Raw genomic sequence first — 17,945 nt, 5'->3', positions numbered from 1 at the left:
GGCTGGTCTCCACACTCATGGGGAGACCAAAGAACCCTCTCCCCTGTCCCTGAAGCTGCCTCTGGCAGCTGGGACTCAATTGCTGGTCTATAGACCAGCCATTGCAGGGGGGAGTCTCTTTGATGACGACTGTAGGCTTCCATGCCTACAGGAATCATCAAAGGGCTTGTGGGGGCTCGTTTTTGCTGTTGCTGGTCTGCCTGGGCTTCCAGGCAGACCACCAGCAGCAGAGTCCCGTACAAAACGGGAATTAACCCCTAAATGCCCCGATCGCGGCATTGAAGGGGTTAACGCTGCACTGTCGCTCTCATGGAGCGATCAGGCAGCAGGGGGGTGTTGGGTCAGACACACAACCCCCTTACATGAAGCTGCCTGTGGCAGCTGAAAACACGATTGCTGGTTTTCCAGCAACCGTGTTTTCAGCCTACAGGATCACTCCGTGGGAGTGATCTCAGGCTCGGGGCTGGGCTCTGTGTGGTTGTGCTGTCTGCCCAGACTCCTGGGCAGACAGCAGCAGCAGCGCCCCCGTGTGGTGACTCAGCCTCTTACATCCACAATTTTTTCTGGATGTAAGAGGCTGACAAAACCTAGGCGCCAGGACAAAATTCTCTGTCGCCATGGCGACCTGGCGCCTGGGATTTGTCGAGCCCTGATACAGCTTGATATTATTTATTGTTTTATATAGCACCATCATATTCTGCAGCGCTGTAAAATGGGTAAACAGGACATAATGAGTAGTATATAAAACGTAACAATTTGACTTACGGAAACAAGAGGTTAGGAGTAGTAAGGAGGGCCCCGCTAAAATGAGTTTACAATCCAGATAGCAAAGAGGCAATAAAAAATTTCACGGTGGTCCTCTAACAATTAAAACTATATAAAAGTGATGCATTTGAGCCAACGTTTAAAATGAACCAAATTTCAGAATTCCGTTTAGGCTGAATTCCTGTATTTTCGTTGAACCTGACTTACAAATGCTATAAATAAGTAAATGAATCAATGGGTAGATTCGTTCATAATACTGCTGTTATTCAAGCTGTATGACGGGCTTTTCTTTAATGATACCCTTAATGTATGCACTTTCTATTTTTCTTAGCATCCCAAGAGCTTTTGGCTCCAAAGTAATCACATTTATTTTTTGTCAGCAGTATAATATAGTATTGGATGCTCTCCCAAGATTCATATTAGAGAGAATCCTGTTCATCAAGCTTATGCGTATGTTAATTGGATACGTATGAATTTGACAGAAATCTATCAACATACATTTTTCAGAAACAAAAAGTTACTGGAAATACATTATTTTCGAAAGGCTGAATCAAAGTTAGCATAGAAGTTTAAAAGGATCTATAAATCTGTTAATTTCATCAAAATACCCTGGTGTGCATAATAAACTTCTGTTTTTATATATGACATTGTTATCTTGTCAATTTAAACATTAGCAAGTGTGTCTGTCATTTGGCTGGGATCAACTGTAGTACCCATAAGATCTGGCCCTCCTTTCTGCCTTTGGTAAGAAATGGTTTTAAGGAAAAAAAAAAAGTTAGGGAACTGATCCTTTCAACTTTTCAGTGCCAAACAAGTATGTGGTGATATGCAAATATGTGACACGTATCTCACACGTCATGGCACTGCTGGGTTCCCTCTACTCAATCACTAAAAGCGATCATAGAAAATAAAAATGCAGAAAAGTTGGCATAGTTGTGGAATTACCTATATTTTGTTTCTATATCACAGCTATTGGATTTAGCAGCTTATTATTTGTTCTTACCTTGGGCTACATGGGCTTCATGTACAATCCACAACATATATAATGCTTGCACAAAAGGCTTTGACCAGTTTTATGTTTTTTGTTACTTTTACTATCCGGTTTGGTATGTATTAGGAAAATTGACTCATGTTCCCATGGGAAAGAATGTGTGCTGAGTTAAATAGAAGGGAATTAGTAGTAACATTACTTTTAATGATCGGAAACCAGAAGAATAAAATGAATAATAATAATACTAATAGTTACAACATTAAGCTCAGCTGCTCCTCCAGAGGGGTGGTGAAAATTAGCAGGAACATTAAGAATAAGACAGGCTAAGTTGTACTGGTACAAAACAGTCTGCTCACGCAAGCATACAATCTATTAGCCATATAACTAAATCGGTAGTCAGCTGAATAGTATAAAGTCCTCTTAGGTGACGGATCAAGTTTAATTGACTGAAACACTAAAAATGTGTTTTGTGAATCAGATCCTAAAAACAAACCTGCAGACCCATACCACTAAATGAGTTATCATAAAGAAGTTCAAAGTCTGTATGTTATTATTATTTAATGTTAAACAGTACAGAGTTCTAGATCTCTTCAGGAGTGCATAACAAATGTCTCAATTTAAGATTAAGACTCTGATTGTGCTGCCACTACTAAGAAGAGACATACAACCCACATTTCTGGGAGTGACTGGGAATCAAACTGACAAATAGTTAAGCGGTTTCATTGTCATGTTGTAGAATATCAGTCCTTCAGGACTCCATTATTATTATTTTCCATGACACAATGAGGTACCTTTCTCTGTTTTCACAGATTAAGGTATGCCAATGGGACAGTGTATGAACCTAAAATGTCAGCACAAGGCACATCTTAATGTCATGCCCTACTGGACTTTGCATCTGATACAACAGTGTCAAAGCTTTTGTATACTGAACTATAATGGAACTGACATTGTTGTCACAAAGTTAATTACCGTATTGGCTCGGATATAAGCCGCCCCCGTATATAGGCCGCACCCTAAAAGTTTGGTGCTTTTTTTTAAAGAAAAAGTTTTTTTCATAGATATGCTGCCACTCTGCCCCCCCCGAGATATGCTGCCACTCTTTCCCCCCCGAGATATGCTGCCACTGTCCTCCCCCCCGAGATATGCTGCCACTGCCCTCCCCCCCGGGATATGCTGCCACTGCCCCCCCCCGAGATATGCTGCCACTGTCCCCCCCCCGACATATGCTGCCACTGTCCTCCCCCCCCGACATATGCTGCCACTCTGCCCCCCCCGACTTACCAGAGCAGACTCCCGGGTGTCTTGCGGGGCCGGCGGGGGACATCTACGCAATACGCGTATACAACTTCCGGTGCTGGCACTCAGCGGATGTGCCGGCACCGGAAGTTGTATACGCGTATTTCTTAGATGTCCCCCGTCGGCCCCGCAAGACAGTCGGGAGTCTGCTCTGGTAAGTCTTGGGGGCAGGGGTAAAACGCATTGTGCGGACGTTCACCTGCTGCGGCGATGCGCGTAAACAACCTCCGCTGCCGGCACGTCTGCACGATGTGCTTTAACAATCTCCCTTGCCAGGACTCCCCCCTGGGAATTCCCGGCAAGGGAGTTTGTTAAAGCACATCGTGCAGACGTGCCGGCAGCGGAGGCTGTTTACGTGCATCGCTGCTGCCGGTGAACGTCTGCACGATGCGCTTAGACAATCTCCCGTGCCGGCACTCCCCCCGTGGGAAGTGCTGGCAGGTGAGGCTGTCTGAGCGTATCAGAGAGTAGGATGCAGGTCCCCTGCACCGCTGCGGGGGATCTGTATCCTAACTCTGCTGCCTGCCCGGCGCTAGACCCCGAATATAGGCCGCACCCCCACTTTAAAGACTTAAAGTGGGGGGAAAAGTGTGGCCTATATTCGAGCCAATACGGTACAACTAGACATCAAATGCTAGGCCATGATTTCACAAACAGACTGTTTCTTGTGATTAGAGTCTACAAGGGCCACCAACAGTCTGTGATCTAACCAACAGTGTTCCAGAAAGATATTTAAGAAGCCATGTCAGTGGTATTTGAAACAAAGGAAAAAAAAAACAACATATTTTAGTAATTAAAGGTTTATACATTTTGGACAAAATAACCATTTCTCTTAGGCTGTAAAAAAAATTATGAACACACTGGCTAACAAATGTATCCAATTTACAAAAAAGCCATACATCTAAAAAATGTCCTGTTTTCATATTTCTAATTGCCCCCTCAGTCTCCCCTTATGCTACAAAGTTTTTCTCTATAAATTGATAGGCAAGGCATAAGTTGTCAATTTAATTGTCCACTTTTAGTGAATAAAGAGGCGTGAGTGAAGGGGATAAAATAAAGAAACACAGAAATGCTTCAATGATAATTAGAATCCAGTCCACAAAAACATTAAATGAAACGTGGATACATCTAGAATGTCCTTCCGGTGCAAAGGTTTAAAAGTGGTCAGCGTAAAGTTGACAAGACTTTGTACTAAAATCCCTTTTTTTGTTTAATCTCTACCAAGACATAAAAACTGCATAAAATCATTAAAGGCAAATCTTTCGTAAAGTAATGATCCTAAAGTCTAAAATATATTATTTTAGGGCAATAAAGTGGACAAATGCTTAGTACCTCAACCGCATTAATTACAGAATTCTAATTAAAGACGCAGATGACAACTTCTCACATTGAAGCCAGAAAGCCATAAACCAAATGACTCATGGCAAATGCAGGCATATGCATGTAATCTATAATTCTGCTGCCAAGAACATATGTAACTGAAAAGAAATAATTGAAGCCGTCATGATTTCTGTGCTTAATACTGAAAAAAAGAAAAGGAGCTAGAAATGTTTTCCCTTATTTTGTTCAGAATCGTGTAAAATAATTTTCCAACACAAAATTACACAGGGATTCAAATTGAATGCATGTTTTGTTCCAGGCATCAGTGAATACAATATTTGTTAGAGCAAAATAAATAGTGTTTTTACAAATACTTTTTAAGTTTCCTATTACCGCTCTACTCCCCATACACAGGCACTGCTAAGCAGCTCTTAATCAATTCTCCTCTAGCAAGAGGGTAAAGGACTAAATCATATCAACGGTAGGTTACCCTGCTCTACTTAATAAAAACACGTACATTTTTCAACATATTATATTGCAGCATAGCTAGAATTGAACATAAATGCCCCAATTTTTTTGCGCTATGGGTAGATGCTACTTTTATTTACTTGAAGATGGTTAGTGTAGAAATCTTTATAAACAGATGGAAAGTGCTATGACGGAGACGCAATGACCAATGCTTGTGCGTGGGGTTTCCTACACATCCCACAGCGTTGCTCATATCTATGACAATCAAATGATTACAAAGCAGTCCAATGCTCAGATAGCGGAGGGGTCTCTTTACATGTTCATGTGGTCCCCCTTGCAAATGCATGTAGAGATTTTGCAGAATATCCTAATTTGCATTTGCCTCTTTATCAACCCGCCACCCTTGTTGGTTTGGAGGAGATCTCCTGCTACCTGCGCCCAGGTGAACCCAACTCCCATTCCAACCCCTTGGCACATGAGCAGAAAGCTCTCCTGATTCCAATGAGAAAGCTTTCCTGCTACTGATTGGCTGCTATAAGATGTCAATCAATGGTGCAAAATAAAGTCGACGGAGGAGGCATTGGTGCACAAACCTTTCCTAAATGTCAGACTGTCCTTTAAGGTTTGGTAACCACATCAAAAATCTCCTCCTCTAAGGTACTAAAAGGCAATTATTGCAAATATATAAAAGCTTAAAATAACCAAACCTAGGTATAAGTGCCAACCAGACATTTTATAATATATTCGCTTAACAGATATCCTAAAAGCATTTCTGATCTCCAGTATTACAAACAGTTCAGGGCCAAATTCACCTGTCATGTGCAGATGCACTAACCTTGGTTAATTGATGAAATTTTTTTTTTAAATCAATACGAACTCTCAGAGCATATTTTTATGCAAACCCTACATCGCTGTGTATTTAGATCCAGCCCATCGCCATTAAAAGTCCCAACAACTTTCTGTACACCACATACTTTATGTAATGCCAACGCATAATATAGAACCCCCAATTATCATTGGGGTAAATTATTATGATATAGTTATTATATAGATCATAACTAATATATATATATATTCTTAATATATATGAATATAGTTATTCTTAAAGTTTACAGTTTCTGTGATGGAAACAACCGGCATATGTACAAATCAGAATATATATATATATATATATATATATATATATATATATATATATATATTCTGATTTTAAAAAATTCAAAAGAGGCAATGGCAATTATTCCTTCGCACAAATCCAATGGTCACATCCGTTTTCAAGGAAAGTTAAAAAAAAAAGTTATTTGTAGTTAGACAATATATAATACTAATATAATTATGACATTTATCATACTAGTATAGTTTTCTTAAAGAAAACACAAAAACACTTTTCTTAATACAGAACAACAAAATAATATATAAAAAAAATAGGAAACGTTGAAATAAAATCTAAACAAAGAGTTCTTCAACCCTGTGTAGCTATCAAAAGGGAAAGGTATGTTGGAAATATGGTTGGAATGTATGCGTGATACAGGTTTAGTTACCTCTTGTAGTTATTATGACATAAACCAGGTTTATAAAAAGCGCAAGATATATTTAGTCAGATGCGGAATGTAAAGCCAAGTCATTAGGTAAATTAAGATCCAGGAACACAAAAAATAATTTCAACATAATAAAGAATCTAAAAAGCCAACATACGATTGTTTTTATTTTTGTAACTCCTTGACAAAAACATAACATAGCAGACCATCCTAGACCAAGCAACATATAAATGGCCATGCATGCTCACCGGGAAAAAAAAGCCAGCATCACCCACCAGAGAGAAGAGAGAACAGCATCTTCCAATGCTGAAAAATAGCACATTTCTCCACCAAAAGACAGGTTGGCAAAATGGCAGGTATTTAAATAAACACAAATACTTACCAGCAGCTTCAAGAGTAAACACAAAAAGGTGGTGGGAGATGCACAGCATATAATCTCATAACTAGTCAGGCCATTGCAATGAATTTTATGCCTGGGTGGGCTCTGATGCAGCTGATATGCAAAGGGAATGCAGAAAGGCAACCATAAATAACCAAGATAATGACAGTGATTAGCGTGACAGCATCGTAATTAGTGTCAAACAGCGATCGCAGATTGGAGAGAAGGGATCACTGGGAACCAGGGCAATGAGATGCTGTCTGATGGCCCCATAGCACAGGGGGAGGTGGTAAAATCAGAGTATGATTCTAGGAGATGCCCAATAAGAGGGGGGGGGGGGTACCTAGATGGAATTTCCAGAATGCGTTAAGGTGGGGATCCCCGAGCCCTGCTTGGGGTAGGAGGAAGGGAAGCCCGTCTCCTGTTGACTGTGTCTCTCACCTCTCCTCCGCCGTGCTCTGTCTGGGATGCTTTCCCCACCTCCTGCTCCGCTCGTCTGTCGCTGCTTTCCTATCGGGACAGCGAGTCAATGCCACCAGAAAACGAATAAAAAAAAAAAAGGAGTCCGTCCCTTTTCCTTCTAGCCACTACCCAAATCCCACCCACCTTCTACGCCCCTCTGCGCCAACACCGGCCCACTCTTTCGGCGCGGTGATGTTACCTCGGTAACTGAGACTTGAACGACAGAATGCGTTATCCAATGACAACATTAAAGATAGGTGGTTTCGATTAATGACAGGACAAAGAGCCAATAACAAGGGACGGGTTTTGGTTATAGAAAGGGAAGGGAACTAATGCAGGTATGGAATGCGGAGGGACGGGACAAGCAAACATTAAGGGGCGTCGCCAATTCTATCTCCTAGGTAACCCACTGTGGAGGCGTGTCACTTCAACGTTGACAGTCACAGGGCGCGCTTAATATTAACGATACCACGCTGTGGTAGTCATCCGGTACAGCTCTTTTAGAATGGTAAAAATGATATGTTAGTTACGAAGCAAGGTCTTCGTCCTTTGTTTTTTTTTTTTTTGTTGTTTTTTTAAACCAGATGTAATCCACAGCTAACACGGGATATATTCACTTACAATCAGTTGCCTGTCTAGTTAAGAGTGATATAACGCGATCTTCATGTCGAAGCAACAATACGAATATGCGGTAAAAAAAAAAAAGCGTTCATACAAATGTCTACGTTTCCAGCCGCGTTAGTGAGAGATTGGAAACTGAGCAGGGCTACACCACACAACATGGTTATTACAAGTTGGCATCAAAAAACAACTCCAAACTTCAAATAATTAACAATGAATGGATGAATACAACTTCCGAGGACGTCACTATTAACCAGGAGAGTTGGTGAAGCATGTTCCTGGGGCCCTATCTCCTGTTGCTCCAAAATTCCATGGGGTCCATCCTCAAGTACATTATTGCAGTCCAACCGTAGTGAGCTGCCTATGCATAAAGAGCTTGGCTGGTCTTGTATAAAGCGTAATTAATTCAGTGAGATTTATTCAAATCCTCCTCACCGCACTTTGGACAAGATATCAACGATCGCCTCCTAAACGTCAATGGTGCCGATGAAATGCCTCGATAGCCTTGACTCGCCACTGAAAGTGATTTCGCCACTCGCAAGATGGTGGCGCATCCTTAAAAAAAAATAAATAGCAAGGTTGGAAAAATTTCCAAGACGGTCTGTCGAGACCCTCTTGAGAACTCTGGCTCCCCTTGCAGGTGGAATATAGGTACTGCATTCAACCATGCAAGTCAATGGAGCCCAGCTTTCTAATCACAATGTGATTAGTAAAATATTTTAAAAATAATAAATGAAATATGGAAAAAAAGATAAAAAAATAGCTAAAATAAAAAAATGTGGTAACATTTAAAAGTAATTATACAGTGATGTCACCATCAGGGGAACTATCCAGTTCCAGCAAAATGTAAAAAAAAGAACAAAAATATTAAAAAAATAAAGTTTATTATTATGAGCAAGTGCTAAAATTAGCGCTGTATTTTCCCAAAAATCTTGACATGGAAAGAGTTAAAATAAAATCACTTCAAATACCCAAGGGGTGTCTACTTTAAAAAAAAAATGGTTTGATGGGGTAAATTGGAGTGGCCAGGCTGCATAGGCACGGACTGACCAAAATGGCCAAAAAAAAGCGCACTTCCCAAATGTGGCCTTTTAGCCCCCAAACACCAGACAAACCCATGCATGTGGAGTATTACTGCACTCAAGAGCTGAACACACATTGGGGTGTTGTGTGACAGTGACATATAACAGGAGCTGTAAATTCACATCTGAAGTACAATTTGTGTGATAAAACAATTAAAAAAATACTACCACACACTTTGGCAAAGGCTGGTGACAGAATTAGTGCATGGAGAGGGATAAAATGCCACCATTTGAAATACCCTAGGGTGCCTAGTTTTCAAAAATATATTGTTCTATGGGGTGAATGGAATAAGCTGGCTTCAAAGATGGCCCACTTAGCACATGGGGCAGTGGGACCAGATCTCAAAGTTTCAAGGTAAAATGCGCACTTCCTAAATGTGGCGTTTTACCTCCCAAACAACCCGACAAACCTGTGCATGTGGGGTATCACTGTATTTGGGAGATGCTGCTGAACACATATTGGTAAAATACACCAGGAGCTGTAAATCCATACCTGAAGTACAATTTTTATGACAAAAAACACAAACTAAATTACTACCACAAAGTTTGACAAAGGGTGGTAGTATAATTAGTGCATGGAAAGGGTTAAAATACCAGCACCTGAAATACCTTGGGGTGTCTAGAAGTTTTCAAAAATATATGGTTTGATGGTTAAATTGGGGTAAGAAAGTTCAAAGATCCCCTTAATTTAAAAAACAAATAGGATCACACGATTCAGAGACCAAATTAAATGCCCAAGAAAAACTAAATTTCCCATTAAAACTTATCAAAAACTCAGCCTAAAAATAAAAACAAATCCTGGTATCACAACAAAGCCATGCCAATGGGGGTATGACTCAGTAATAGAGCATTCGACTGCAGATCAAGAGGTCCTTGGTTCGAATCTGGGTGCTCCCTGTTTCCTGGGTACTTTTATTTGAGTCTCAGAGAATCAAAATGATCTTCATATTAGCTGTGGCCCACAAAGAATAAACAGTAATAGAAAAGAATCAGGTCCAAATCAAATTAGGCTCAAAGGCCGCTAGAAGGTATAAAGATACGGAGGTCTTATCAATTTTAAATTGAAAAGATCACATGTAGTAGTATAAAGATACGGAGGTCTTATCTATTTTAATTTGAAAAGATCACATGTAGTAGACTCAGAGACCAAATTAAATGACCAAGAAAAACTAAATTTCCCATTAAATTTAGTTTGTGCAATCTTTATTCCTAGGGTTAGACCATCAGCTTTACCCCATGGAGCCTCTTTTCCTTTAGGTCAGCTGCTTCTCACCATTGATTACATCGTAAAGTAAGAAGAGCCAAAGATCCTCTTAATTTCAAAAAGAAACAGGATCAAACGACTCAGAGACCAAATTAAATGACCAAGAAAAATGTAGTAGATCTATCTAATGTAGATTGCGATTTCCCTCAAATTGGAGCAGCCTCTGTGTTTGTGCAATCTTTTTGTAAGTTTTAATGGGAAATTTAGTTTGTGCAATCTTTATTCTTAGGGTTAGACCATCAGCTTTACCCCATGGAGCCTCTTTTCCTTTAGGTCAGCTGCTTCTCACCATTGATTACATTGTAAGGTAAGAAGAGCCAAAGATCCTCTTAATTTCAAAAAGAAACAGGATCAAACGACTCAGAGATCAAATTAATTGACCAAGAAAAATTTAATTTCCCATTAAAACTTACAAGCATAAAAATCTGAGCCTAAAAATAAAAACGAACCCTAGTATCTCAGCAGAACAATGCCAACAGGGGTTTTGGTCAGTGGTAGAGCATTCGACTGGACATCGAGAGGTCCTTGGTTCAAATCCGGGTGCCCCCAGTTTCCGCTGTACTTTTAATTGAGTTTCAGAGAATCAAAATGATCTTCATATCACATGTAGTAGGCTCAGAGACCAAATTAAATGACCAAGAAAAATTTAGTAGATCTATCTAATGTAGATTGCGATTTCCCTCAAATTGGAGCAGCCTCTGTGTTTGTGCAATCTTTTTGTAAGTTTTAATGGGAAATTTAGTTTGTGCAATCTTTATTCTTAGGGTTAGACCATCAGCTTGTTATGATTCACAGAACAAGGTTCAAAAGCCGCTAGAAGGTATAAAGATATGGAGATCTTATCATTTTTTAATTGAAAAGATCACATGTAGTAGGCTCAGAGTCCAAATTAAATGACCAAGAAAAATGTAGTAGATCTATCTAATGTAGATTGCGATTTCCCTCAAATTGGAGCTGCCTCTGTGTTTGTGCAAATTTTTTGTACCCCATGAAGCCTCTTTTCCAAGCATAAAAATCTAAGCCTAAAAATAAAAACGAACCCTGGTATCTCAGCAGAACAATGCCAACTGGGGTATAACTCAGTGGAAGAGCATTCGACTGTAGATCAAGAGGTCCTTGGTTTAAATCCGGGTGCCTCCTGTTTCCTGTGTACTTTTAATTGAGTCTCAGAGAATCAAAATGATCTTCATATCACATGAAGTAGGCTCAGAGACCAAATTAAATGACCAAGAAAAATTTAGTAGATCTATCTAATGTAGATTGCGATTTCCCTCAAATTGGAGCAGCCTCTGTGTTTGTGCAATCTTTTTGTAAGTTTTAATGGGAAATTTAGTTTGTACAATCTTTATTCTTAGGGTTAGACCATGAGCTTTACCCCATGGAGCCTCTTTTCCTTTAGGTCAGCTGCTTTTCACCATTGATTACATCGTAAGGTAAGAAGAGCCAAAGATCCTCTTAATTTCAAAAAGAAACAGGATCAAACGACTCAGAGATCAAATTAAATGACCAAGAAAAACTAAATTTCCCATTAAAACTTACAAGCATAATAATGTGAGCCTAAAAATAAAAATGAACCCTGGTATCCAAGCACAGCCATGCCAACAGGGGTATAGCTCAGTGGTAGAGCATTCGACTGCAGCTCAAGAGGTCCTTGGTTCAAATCCGGGTGCCCCCTGTTTCCTGTGTACTTTTAATTGAGTCTCAGAGAATCAAAATGATCTTCGTATCAGCTGTGGACCACAAAGAATAAACAGGCATAGAAAAGAATCAGGAGCAAATCAAATTAGGGTCATATGATTCACAGAACAAGGTTCAAAGGCCACTAGAAGGTATAAAGATACAGAGGTCTTATCAATTTTATATTGAAAAGATCACATGTAGTAGTATAAAGATATGGAGCTCTTATCTATTTTAAATTGAAAAGATCACATGTAGTAGGCTCAGAGACCAAATTAAATGACCAATAAAAATGTAGTAGATCTATCTAATGTAGATTGCGACTTCCCTCAAACTGGAGCAACCTCAGTGTTTGTGCAGTCTTTTTGTAAGTTTTAATGGGAAATTTAGTTTGTGCAATCTTTATTCTTAGGGTTAGACCATCAGCTTTACCCCATGTAGTCTCTTTTCCTTTAGGTCAGCTGCTTCTCAATATTGATTACATTGTAAGGTAAGAAGAGCCAAAGATCCTCTTAATTTCAAAAAGAAACAGGATCAAACGACTCAGAGATCAAATTAAATGACCAAGAAAAACTAAATTTCCCATTAAATCTTATTAGCATAAAAATCTGAGCGTAAAAATAAAAACGAACCCTAGTATCTCAGCAGAACAATGCCAACAGGGGTTTTGGTCAGTGGTAGAGCATTCGACCGGACATCGAGAGGTCCTTGGTTCAAATCCAGGTGCCCCCAGTTTCCTCTGTACTTTTAATTGAGTCTCAGAGAATCAAAATGATCTTCGTATCAGCTGTGGACCACAAAGAATAAACAGGCATAGAGAAGAATCAGGTCCAAATCAAATTAGGGTCATATGATTCACAGAACAAGGTTCAAAAGCCGCTAGAAGGTATAAAGATATGGAGATCTTATCAATTTTAAATTGAAAAGATCACATGTAGTAGTACAAAGATACGGAGGTTTTATCACTTTTTAATTGAAAAGATCACATGTAGTAGGCTCAGAGTCCAAATTAAATGACCAAGAAAAATGTAGTAGATCTATCTAATGTAGATTGCGATTTCCCTCAAATTGGAGCTGCCTCTGTGTTTGTGCAAATTTTTTGTACCCCATGAAGCCTCTTTTCCAAGCATAAAAATCTAAGCCTAAAAATAAAAACGAACCCTGGTATCTCAGCAGAACAATTCCAACTGGGGTATAACTCAGTGGTAGAGCATTCGACTGTAGATCCAGAGGTCCTTGGTTTAAATCCGGGTGCCTCCTGTTTCCTGTGTACTTTTAATTGAGTCTCAGAGAATCAAAATGATCTTCATATCACATGTAGTAGGCTCAGAGACCAAATTAAATGACCAAGAAAAATTTAGTAGATCTATCTAATGTAGATTGCGATTTCCCTCAAATTGGAGCAGCCTCTGTGTTTGTGCAATCTTTTTGTAAGTTTTAATGGGAAATTTAGTTTGTACAATCTTTATTCTTAGGGTTAGACCATGAGCTTTACCCCATGGAGCCTCTTTTCCTTTAGGTCAGCTGCTTTTCACCATTGATTACATCGTAAGGTAAGAAGAGCCAAAGATCCTCTTAATTTCAAAAAGAAACAGGATCAAACAACTCAGAGATCAAATTAAATGACCAATAAAAACTAAATTTCCCATTAAAACTTACAAGCATAAAAATCTGAGTCTAAAAATAAAAACAAATCCTGGTATCTCAGTAGGACAATGCCAACGGGGGTATAGCTCAGTGGTAGAGCATTCGACTGCACATCGAGAGGTTCTTGATTCAAATCCGGGTGCCCCCTGTTTCCTGTGTACTTTTAATTGAGTCTCAGAGAATCAAAATGATCTTCGTATCAGCTGTGGACCACAAAGAATAAACAGGCATAGAAAAGAATCAGGAGCAAATCAAATTAGGGTCATATAATTCACAGAACAAGGTTCAAAGGCCGCTAGAAGGTATAAAGACACTGAGGTCCTATCAATTTTTAATTGAAAAGATCACATGTAGTAGGCTCAGAGTCCAAATTAAATGACCAAGAAAAATGTAGTAGATCTATCTAATGTAGATTGCGATTTCCCTCAAACTGGAGCAACCTCCGTGTTTGTGCAGTCTTTTTGTAAGTTTTAATGGGAAATTTAGTTTGTGCAATCTTTATTCTTAGGGTTAGACCATCAGCTTGTTATGATTCACAGAACAAGGTTCAAAAGTCGCTAGAAGGTATAAAGATATGGAGATCTTATCAATTTTAAATTGAAAAGATCACATGTAGTAGTACAAAGATACAGAGGTTTTATCAATTTTTAATTGAAAAGATCACATGTAGTAGGCTTAGAGTCCAAATTAAATGACCAAGAAAAATGTAGTAGATCTATCTAATGTAGATTGCGATTTCCCCCAAATTGGAGCTGCCTCTGTGTTTGTGCAAATTTTTTGTACCCCATGAAGCCTCTTTTCCAAGCATAAAAATCTAAGCCTAAAAATAAAAACGAACCCTGGTATCTCAGCAGAACAATGCCAACTGGGGTATAACTCAGTGGTAGAGCGTTCGACTGTAGATCAAGAGGTCCTTGGTTTAAATCCGGGTGCCTCCTGTTTCCTGTATGCTTTTAATTGAGTCTCAGAGAATCAAAATGACCTTCATATCACATGTAGTAGGCTCAGAGACCAAATTAAATGACCAAGAAAAATTTAGTAGATCTATCTAATGTAGATTGCGATTTCCCTCAAATTGGAGCAGCCTCTGTGTTTGTGCAATCTTTTTGTAAGTTTTAATGGGAAATTTAGTTTGTACAATCTTTATTCTTAGGGTTAGACCATGAGCTTTACCCCATGGGGCCTCTTTTCCTTTAGGTCAGCTGCTTTTCACCATTGATTACATCATAAGGTAAGAAGAGCCAAAGATCCTCTTAATTTCAAAAAGAAACAGGATCAAACGACTCAGAGATCAAATTAAATGACCAAGAAAAACTAAATTTCCCAATAAAACTTACAAGCATAATAATGTGAGCCTAAAAATGAACCCTGGTATCCAAGCACAGCCATGCCAACAGGGGTATAGCTCAGTGGTAGAGCATTCAACTGCAGATCAAGAGGTCCTTGGTTCAAATCCGGGTGCCCCCTGTTTCCTGTGTACTTTTAATTGAGTCTCAGAGAATCAAAATGATCTTCGTATCAGCTGTGGACCACAAAGAATAAACAGGCATAGAAAAGAATCAGGTCCAAATCCAATTAGGGTCATATGATTCACAGAACAAGGTTCAAAGGCCGCTAGAAGGTATAAAGACACTGAGGTCTTATCAATTTTTAATTGAAAAGATCACATGTAGTAGGATCAGAGTCCAAATTAAATGACCAAGAAAAATGTAGTAGATCTATCTAATGTAGATTGCGATTTCCCTCAAACTGGAGCAACCTCAGTGTTTGTGCAGTCTTTTTATAAGTTTTAATGGGAAATTTAGTTTGTGCAATCTTTATTCTTAGGGTTAGACCATCAGCTTTACCCCATGTAGTCTCTTTTCCTTTAGGTCAGCTGCTTCTCAATATTGATTACATTGTAAGGTAAGAAGAGCCAAAGATCCTCTTAATTTCAAAAAGAAACAGGATCAAACAACTCAGTGATCAAATTAAATGACCAAGAAAAAGTAAATTTCCCATTAAATCTTATTAGCATAAAAATCTGAGCATAAAAATCTGAGCATAAAAATAAAAACGAACCCTAGTATCTCAGCAGAACAATGCCAACACGGGTTTTGGTCAGTGGTAGAGCATTCGACTAGACATCGAGTGGTCCTTGGTTCAAATCCGGGTGCCCCCAGTTTCCTCTGTACTTTTAATTGAGTCTCAGAGAATCAAAATGATCTTCGTATCAGCTGTGGACCACAAAGAATAAACAGGCATAGAGAAGAATCAGGTCCAAATCAAATTAGGGTCATATGATTCACAGAACAAGTTTCAAAAGCCGCTAGAAGGTATAAAGATACGGAGGTCTTATCAATTTTAAATTGAAAAGATCACATGTAGTACGCTCAGAGACTAAATTAAATGACCAAGAAAAACGAAATTTCCCATTAAATCTTAAAAGCATAAAAATCTGAGCCTAAAAATAAAAACGAACCCTGGTATCTCAGCAGCATTCGACTGCTGATCGAGAGGTCCTTGGTTCAAATCCGGGTGCCCCCTGTTTCCTGTGTACTTTTAATTGAGTCTCAGAGAATCAAAATGATCTTCCTATCAGCTGTGGACCACAAAGAATAAACAGGCATAGAAAAGAATCAGGTCCAAATCCAATTAGGGTCATATGATTCACAGAACAAGGTTCAAAGGCCGCTAGAAGGTATAAAGACACTGAGGTCTTATCAATTTTTAATTGAAAAGATCACATGTAGTAGGATCAGAGTCCAAATTAAATGACCAAGAAAAATGTAGTAGATCTATCTAATGTAGATTGCGATTTCCCTCAAACTGGAGCAACCTCAGTGTTTGTGCAGTCTTTTTATAAGTTTTAATGGGAAATTTAGTTTGTGCAATCTTTATTCTTAGGGTTAGACCATCAGCTTTACCCCATGTAGTCTCTTTTCCTTTAGGTCAGCTGCTTCTCAATATTGATTACATTGTAAGGTAAGAAGAGCCAAAGATCCTCTTAATTTCAGAAAGAAACAGGATCCAACGACTCAGAGATCAAATTAAATGACCAAGAAAAACTAAATTTCCCATTAAATCTTATTAGCATAAAAATCTGAGCATAAAAATAAAAACGAACCCTAGTATCTCAGCAGAACAATGCCAACAGGGGTTTTGGTCAGTGGTAGAGCATTTGACTGGACATCGAGAGGTCCTTGGTTCAAATCCGGGTGCCTCCTGTTTCCTCTGTACTTTTAATTGAGTCTCAGAGAATCAAAATGATCTTCGTATCAGCTGTGTACCACAAAGAATAAACAGGCATAGAGAAGAATCAGGTCCAAATCAAATTAGGGTCATATGATTCACAGAACAAGGTTCAAAAGCCGCTAGAAGGTATAAAGATATGGAGATCTTATCAATTTTAAATTGAAAAGATCACATGTAGTAGTACAAAGATACGGAGGTCTTATCAATTTTTAATTGAAAAGATTACATGTAGTAGGCTCAGAGTCCAAATTAAATGACCAAGAAAAATGTAGTAGATCTATCTAATGTAGATTGCGATTTCCCTCAAATTGGAGCTGCCTCTGTAGATCAAGAGGTCCTTGGTTTAAATCCGGGTGCCTCCTGTTTCCTGTGTACTTTTAATTGAGTCTCAGAGAATCAAAATGATCTTCATATCACATGTAGTAGGCTCAGAGACCAAATTAAATGACCAAAAAAAATTTAGTAGATCTATCTAATGTAGATTGCGATTTCCCTCAAATTGGAGCAGCCTCTGTGTTTGTGCAATCTTTTTGTAAGTTTTAATGGGAAATTTAGTTTGTACAATCTTTATTCTTAGGGTTAGACCATGAGCTTTACCCCATGGGGCCTCTTTTCCTTTAGGTCAGCTGCTTTTCACCATTGATTACATCGTAAGGTAAGAAGAGTCAAAGATCCTCTTAATTTCAAAAAGAAACAGGATCAAACAACTCAGAGATCAAATTAAATGACCAAGAAAAACAAAATTTCCCATTAAAACTTACAAGCATAATAATCTGAGCCTAAAAATAAAAATGAACCCTGGTATCCAAGCACAGCCATGCCAACGGGGGTATATCTCAGTGGTAGAGCATTTGACCACAGATCGAGAGGTCCTTGGTTCAAATCCGGGTGCCCCCTGTTTTCTGTGTACTTTTAATTGAGTCTCAGAGAATCAAAATGATCTTCGTATCAGCTGTGGACCACAAAGAATAAACAGGCATAGAAAAGAATCATGAGCAAATCAATTTAGGGTCATATGATTCACAGAACAAGGTTCAAAGGCCGCTAGAAGGTATAAAGATACAGAGGTCTTATCAATTTTATATTGAAAAGATCACATGTAGTAGTATAAAGATATAGAGCTCTTATCTATTTTAAATTGAAAAGATCACATGTAGTAGGCTCAGAGACCAAATTAAATGACCAATAAAAATGTAGTAGA

At 38.8% G+C, this 17,945-nt stretch overlaps 4 non-coding genes across 4 annotated transcripts; all 4 read left to right on the top strand.

Moving 5' to 3' along the window:
- Positions 1 to 11,789: 11,789 nt before the first annotated feature.
- Positions 11,790 to 11,861, top strand: TRNAC-GCA (transfer RNA cysteine (anticodon GCA)). Its single transcript has one exon. It is a non-coding gene; the product is annotated as a tRNA-Cys (tRNA).
- Positions 11,862 to 13,586: 1,725 nt separating this feature from the next.
- TRNAC-GCA (transfer RNA cysteine (anticodon GCA)) lies at positions 13,587 to 13,658 on the top strand. The gene has a single exon. It is a non-coding gene; the product is annotated as a tRNA-Cys (tRNA).
- Positions 13,659 to 14,905: 1,247 nt separating this feature from the next.
- Positions 14,906 to 14,977, top strand: TRNAC-GCA (transfer RNA cysteine (anticodon GCA)). The gene has a single exon. It is a non-coding gene; the product is annotated as a tRNA-Cys (tRNA).
- Positions 14,978 to 17,569: 2,592 nt separating this feature from the next.
- On the top strand, positions 17,570 to 17,641 carry TRNAC-ACA (transfer RNA cysteine (anticodon ACA)). Its single transcript has one exon. It is a non-coding gene; the product is annotated as a tRNA-Cys (tRNA).
- The last annotated feature ends 304 nt before the right edge of the window (positions 17,642 to 17,945 follow it).

Source organism: Sceloporus occidentalis, unplaced genomic scaffold (genome assembly GCF_023333645.1).
Source record: "Sceloporus occidentalis isolate IW3139 unplaced genomic scaffold, rSceOcc1.0.p SCAF_43, whole genome shotgun sequence".
In the NCBI taxonomy this organism is placed as follows: Eukaryota; Metazoa; Chordata; class Lepidosauria; order Squamata; family Phrynosomatidae; genus Sceloporus; species Sceloporus occidentalis.
This window is presented reverse-complemented; position numbering and strand designations above follow the sequence as displayed.